At 35.9% G+C, this 7,345-nt stretch overlaps 1 long non-coding RNA gene across 1 annotated transcript; it reads left to right on the forward strand.

Annotated features, from left to right (window-relative positions):
- The first annotated feature begins 469 nt into the window (after positions 1 to 469).
- LOC147472609 (uncharacterized) lies at positions 470 to 5,584 on the forward strand. The gene is made up of 3 exons (XR_015210756.1): positions 470 to 504; positions 580 to 875; positions 5,223 to 5,584. It is a non-coding gene; the product is annotated as an uncharacterized LOC147472609 (long non-coding RNA).
- The last annotated feature ends 1,761 nt before the right edge of the window (positions 5,585 to 7,345 follow it).

The raw sequence follows: 7,345 nt of genomic DNA on the forward strand, positions 1-7,345 counted from the left end.
TCACTCTCCAAACATGTTAGCATTCCCAGCTCTATCATATGTGATTTGTAATCCTTATTGTATCCGAAGCAACTCTTGGTGATGCTTTTGCGCTGGTTGTTGGAATGCCGCTCTACGGTGCTTGTCCAGGGGTGCTTCCCTGGCGTGTTCAATCTGTGGGTGCTTGGACCTGCAAGGTTCTCTGTTACTACTATTGTCATTGCAGTGACATTGAGCACATTTGCTATCGTCTTGCCTGAGTCCACACACGCTATAGCTAAAAGCGGATTGCACCTCTCGGTGTAGTTATTCTATCTGGTGTGACTTCTCTCGAAGGTGTACTTCATCCGGTACACGTAGTAGCCAGTACGGTCATTGGGGCCTTTGCTTCTGTGATGGCATTGCTTGTTGCCCTTCCCTCGCCTCGCATGCTGCGAGGTACTTATTAGTTCATCTCTACAACTTAATCTCCAGTGCTATTTCTAAGCCTCTGAAAGATCCTCACTCAAAAGATGCTTCTCAAAGGTAGATTTACGTAATTGTGACCAAAGTTAGGGAACCTGGATAATAGTATTTAATCGCGCTCCATATTTCATATAGGTACCATGTGCACCAGTATACTAATGGCACAAGTTGTGATCTCACCAATCGGCCTCGAGAAACCGAGGTATGTAGAAATCAGCTTGACTTTTGAATCCTCTAATATTTTTATCATTTAGTTCCAAGTTGAATTTTCTGATGAATCGCTAGACACGTATAATTCATCAGCCTCCATGTGTTTATGCACAGGTAGGATTTGTGTGCTCGGAGCCTAGAGCTGTGATTGCTTCTATAATGGAGCTGTCAACTTGCAAGTATGCGCTCACACTTCATAGCCCAATGCTTTGCAAGCACCCGTAAGTCCCTTTTATCTTCTAATCCTTTTTATTCATGTTTAAACCTATCTCCTTTTTTACTATTCTCTCTTTCTTCGATCTATTAGATCCATTTTGTTTTAAATAAAAATCAGTGACAATAATGGTGTGAACTAGAAATGATTAATTAATTAAATAATTTGTTTATTTTGTTTTTTGGTTGGTTTGTGCAGGCAGTAGATTATGGTGTTCATAAGCTATGGAAGCCAACAATATCGGGGTATTAATTCTACTGCTATAATTTAGTCTGTCTGTTTATCAAATCATATAGCTCGCACTTTTAAGAACAATTTAACCATGATATCCTCGACTGCCCAAACTTAGGTTTTCAAGCAATTACTTGCTAACGAGTAAGAATGTTTGTTCTTCTACTTAGTAAGACTTACTAGGAGTACCTTACAGTGTGAAGTTATGATGATTTGCACTTAGTAGGAAGCATGTGGACTAGACCAAAATTTGGATCATACAATATTTAAAAAAAGGTTTGGTATTTGTATTCAAGCCAATAAATATAGTGAATGTTCTTTAGTAACATTGTAATATAGTTGTTCAATCTATGTCTCTATAGATGTTAAAGCAGAAATATGTGGGTCGACTGTTTTTTACCTCGAAGTTTTAAGTCGTTTGTTAAAGGAACAAGTTAAAAGAGTCCCAATAAAACATGGGAAACTATTATTTATTTTAAATTAGTAACAAATTTTCTTTTTCCACATTGTTTGCATAATGAAATTATTGGGTCAAAGGTCTAAGAATAGGTGTTTCTTTTTTCTTTTTTTTTTTTTTGTTTAAAAAAATATATTATCATTTGTAATTGTTATTATCATAGTTTAGTGCTTCAGTTACTTGAAAGTAAACAAAGTATCTAGCACTGAATATCCAGTGTTTGATCCTTCTAACCATGTATTCCAAGACTATTCCCATAAGAGACCTCAAGTTTATAGAAAACCTGAGGATTTGCAATACTTGCGAGCAAGGAATAGTGAGAGTTTCGATCACAGAAAACGAAAGCGTGAATCCCCCAATTTTTTAAGTTGGATCAGGAAGGACTCTTGGCCAACGGAAATTTGTTTCTCTTAGTGCCTAACTATTCACTAATCTCTGAACTTCATGCTTTAATTCACATGTAATGATTTCAAAATGGTGACGATATGTCCACAAGAGAATGTCCCGTGGGGTTGTCATTCCGAAAAAGATCCTTTAGTAAATTTTACTCTGTTCAGTTAAGCATTTTTGATAATTTGTTTCATTGTCATTTTTTTTCCTTTTTTTTAGTGAAGGTAAACCAGCTTTCTTAATTGTAAGAAGAATGTGACTTCCCATTTCCCAACTGATGCAAGAAAAGGAAAAATATGGAGTTTCAAACCATATATCAAGGTGACGGGTTGAGCGCTATAATCTCAGTTATGCAACATGGGAATTACTTCCACATGCAGATGTTGATGCTGAATATTGCAAAGAATTTAGTGCACATTACGTCGTCAATCACTCAATCATGTGCTATCAAGTTGCAGTTATAGAAGTTTTGGCAGTAATTTGGCAAGATAATTGGAGAGGTTTTTCGCATCATGAAATTGGGTTGAAGACCCAGACCCTCATTCGATATCTGGTACACACGTAAACCCAAAGAGGGCCTCAGATACTTTATTTTGCCTCGGGTAAGAAGAGAAATGGAGAAGATAAAGAATTAATGACAGAAAACTACCGTGTACAAGAAAAGTGCTTTCTTTTCCAACCCAACTCAAGGGATTAATTTTTTTTTGAATTATTCAGGACGTCTACACAGTAAGTGATTTGCAATTTGTTAGTTGTTACTGTTTCTGTGTTATTATCTTAAATAAGTTTGAAACTTCAAAGGTCATAACAGAGTGAACACGATCGGTCTGCAAATTACTTGGCCTGAGAAAGAAGATATTTCTATATATACATGTAATTGTTATTGTCACAGTAAACAGAGAAGGGGGGAAAAAAAACTAAAAATTCACTAAATCATAGATGGACTTAATTTTACATGCTCAGAAGCATATGGGGGAGGATAGACAAGCAAACATAAAAAAGGCAGTGTGCTGCAACATATGCCTTTAGAAGCAAAGTGGAGATTTTAAACGGAATGGATCACAAATACAATAGCAAGAGCAAACGCTGGTCAAATGTTAGTTTTTACTTCATGGTCCCAGTTCTCAGAAGATGTAACAGATGTGCAACTGTATTAGAGAGCCACGAGGCATATACCTTCAATTCTTCACGAACCTGTGTCCTGAGTCAGTGAAGCTGGATCAACTAGCGCTTTTGGGGGTTGCGTGGAGTGCTCTATATGATGAAACAGAGCGATGTACTTGAATCTCTATACAAATCCAACACAATATTTTGAGTCAACAGCATCTGTAGTAAGTTTTCATGAAGTCCACCTTTTCCAAATCTCTCAAGGCAGCCTTGGGCTCCATTTGGACCATGTGACCAAAGCATCATGGACCTGTTTGTAGTCACACAAATTAGTATCATAATATTGCCTATATTAAGGGAAATTCGTTAGGAAAAATGCGAGTAGTAATAGCTAAGATTTTAAGGGTAAAATGTGGAACTTTAGGAAATTGACAGGAGTTTGGCTTTTCAACTGTCCGGCTTCTGCACCATGAACTAGAATTGGAATAGAGTGATCCAGAAAACTCTTTTTGATTAGACTATACATGATGAATCTTAATAAATTAGATAATCAACTGAGGAGCCAACCTTGGACGAAGAAAAAATCCTACCAAGCCAGTTGCATATGTGCTAATACTCTTCAGCATATAGGAACATTTTGATTCCATTCTCAAAGAGGCGGGGGATCCCGACTTCTAGATTCCTCTTCCTGTACATCATCATGGCTTCATAGTTTAAGTTTATACACAGTAGGGGTACAAGATATGAAATCCACTCCATTACATATATTGATGGATTTTTATTTGTTTGTTAATTAAGGTTTCTCGATTGTTCGGATTTGAAGAGGTTGATTTCCCTGTACTTGAATCTGAGGCGCTTTTTATTCGCAAAGTCGGGGAAGAGATTAGAGACCAGGTATGCATTCTTCTTTTGTAATAATGCAGTTTGTACTTATATATGTATATGAGTTCTGGGGTTGAATTAAAGATATTGTAAATTCTTGACTGAATTAAAGAGATTGTGAACTCGCGAAGTGAGAAAGACCACTTTGTTATTTGGAAACATAATTATCTTAATAAGCTTTACCGATTATTGAGTTCTTCTCAACTGGTTGAAAATTGTCTTTTTCTCGGCATTGATGAACTTTTACCCTTAACAGATATCTCATGTCATGTATTGTAGGTGGGGATCTCATTATACTCTTACTTCATTTTGTTCTTCCAATTCTTTCATTTAAAAAAAGTATTTAGTGTCTGAAACTTTTAGACCTCCCAAGATCACGACTCATGGTTTCTTGAGGGTCTGGATTAAAGAAACTATCATGCAAAGATACCTCTTTTTTTAAGAAATAAGTAAGGGTTAGACAGACCCCTACCTGTATTCATTAAGATAATTTTACATATTGAGTCCCAATTGCATCCTCCTCTATTAGTACATCGAGCTCACTATCTAGAAGATGACCGAAAACCAACAAAGATGGAACATATTATATCACAGGGTCTGTCTAACCCTTGCTTATTTATGATAAATTGACCACTTTGCTGATCTTTCAAAGTGTTTATATCATTTAAGGAGAAGTTCATCTTCTTCCAGCTCAAAATTTTAGTGAGTCGGGTATTTAGGGGACTTCATTTAAGGAGGGTATTTTGCGAATGAGGAAGCTCTTTTCAGTAGATGCTGCTGCAACTCATGATATTTAGGGGACACTAGCATACGCTTTTATTCATACCATAGTACCATGAGACAAACCAACTACAACTTATTTTAATAGACAGGTTTTGGTGTTTTTCTTTTTCATTTTAGTTCTAATCAATTGAATCCCGATGTTTTGTTTTGTTTTATTAGGTTCCATTACGATAAGTTTCTTTCACTAATTAATCTCTTTATCAAATCAAAATGAAGAAGCCCAAAATCAGCTGGCACATAGCCATTTGGTGCAAGTACATACTACATTACTACATACACCCTAAGGTATCAGCTATATCCCAGAAACAATAACATGGATGTACCGCAACAGATTCCATGATCAAGAGAAGGGTCTTAGGTTGGCTGCTGGCATCTAAGTGTTGTTGTGTGTGGTGAAAACGAAGAAAACTTGCACCGCCTTCTTTGGGAGGGAAAATTCACAAGGTCTGTTTCGAATTGGTTGGCGGGTCAGTTCAAGTTCAGACTTGATTTCCACATGTTGAGATATGCTCTTAAGCTCTCCCAGTGAAGCTGACCACTAACTTTGGGAGCAGCTGTTGTTGGCACCATTAAACAAAATGTATTCGCAGCAGGAAAACTCTCTGAAGCTATTTCCTACCGATGCAGGCATGAAGATGAGATCTCAGTTCTTGGGGCATTAGTTCTAGATATGCTCAGCCCAAACCACCTTTCCAGGGAACTTGACTACCTTCCACAACCCAACAAGTAAAGAAAAATACTTATGATTGCAGGGAAAGGACTAGGCTATGGAAATTTGCAACAAATCACAGGGCGGAATGTGTTGCTATTTTGGAAAGTGTTGAACATGCAGTGACTCATGGATGGCTACACTTATGGGTAGAGCCGATCTTTGCAAAGATCCAACGCTTTAAAACACAATCAGTACCTTGGAAGCTACAGGGCAGATGGAATTTTATCCAACAAAAGATGCAAACTATTTGCATTACCCACATTTGGAGGGAAGTAAATATATCTGCAGAGATTGTCGTTAATCTGAGTTACAAACTGTAATGATACTCCACCCCGAAAAAAATACTAACTTATTGTATCTTATTTTATAAATATGGGCAACTGTGCACATTTAGTATATGAGGTACAATACTGATTTGCAGATATAGATTTAGAACAAAACAAACAGTAAAACGACACCTAAGCAAAAGTTTCAAAGACAAAAACATGCTAGGTTACCTTAGTGAAATAGATAAATTTTGTATTCAAACAATTTGTTTCATTCAATTTGAGCCCTCTTTTTAGTTCTTACTTTTGTTATTTGCCTACTTTTTATTCTATTGAGAGCGTGTCAATGTTTGGTAGATGGTTATATTATTCCCAAGATGCAAATATGTTGGATAACGCGTTCCAGTGTTGTTATTAGGGGGACATTGTGCATTAAGGATTCGAAAAGAGAACAACATTATGTTGCTTTAAGTAATTGTGTGTATAAGTAGTGGATCGACTTTCTGTATATATGTCTTCTTATCTATTTCTTTATTTTATATTTACTTTGTTTTTTCCCAAGCCATTATTATATATTTAAGTGTTTTTGGTTAGCGTGTTAGTACTAAAATTGGCCTATTTCATTCCTTCAAGCATATGGTATGCAGATAGAGAGACCATTGTGCACAATGAATATGATTCGGTGGTATGTTTTGAGTGTTCTATTCCTTGATTGTTGCATTATATTTTGATAGTGAATTGTTATTTAGGACAATAATACTTAAAAAAAAATTAGAAAAATATAAACCTATCAAACAAAGTATATATATATATATATATATATATATATATATATATATATATATTATTTATTCAAGTAGATATATGCAATAAAGTTCAATAATGCATAAACAAATTTACCGCACTCTTTCAGAACTCTCCACGCCTCAAGTTTGGAAATAAGGTTTTATGACTGATGATGTCATATGTTAGGTGGGCATTTATTGAATGTGCCATAAATGGCCCGTTAGCGTTATATATGGGTATTCATTGACTGTGCCATGAATGACCCGGGTATTCATTGAATGTGCCATGAATGACTAGATTGTTTGAACTGCCCTAGAGAGGAACTAAGGTATTCGCCTTGCGGGTTAGTTGTATTCCTTGAGTGTACGGGAATGTAGGGTTAGGTATTCCTTGAATGTGGCGAGAATGACCTAAGGTACATAGGTACTAAATGGTGGGTGTATAAGAAAAGTAATTGATTAATTAATAAGAGAAATTGTGTTGATTGTGCGAGTGTGCTTGGGTTTATATTTGAATACCTATGGGATATCTACATATGTTATATAAAATTTCTACCTTCGTTTGTAGGAGGGTAGGACTTAATAATCTTTTGTGCAGGGACGCAGTCCTACCCTTATACAGAAGTGGATATCGGTAAGTTGTAATTCAATTACTTAGTTATTAAAACAAGTTATTATAATAAGTTAATATAATAGAAGTTTTGTTTGGGAAGAAACTATGCTAGTTGAAATGACGGAACTACCTGTCTTCCAAGCTGAGAATGATTAAGTCATGGAAAAATATAAAGTGATTGTTTGGATAATTAAAGTATGACATTGTTTTTGTGTGGTTAGTCTACTCATACCAGCAAATTCCATTTTGCT

The sequence above is a fragment of the Coptis chinensis genome, unplaced genomic scaffold, assembly GCF_015680905.1.
Source record: "Coptis chinensis isolate HL-2020 unplaced genomic scaffold, ASM1568090v1 utg9485_pilon_pilon, whole genome shotgun sequence".
In the NCBI taxonomy this organism is placed as follows: domain Eukaryota; kingdom Viridiplantae; phylum Streptophyta; class Magnoliopsida; order Ranunculales; family Ranunculaceae; genus Coptis; species Coptis chinensis.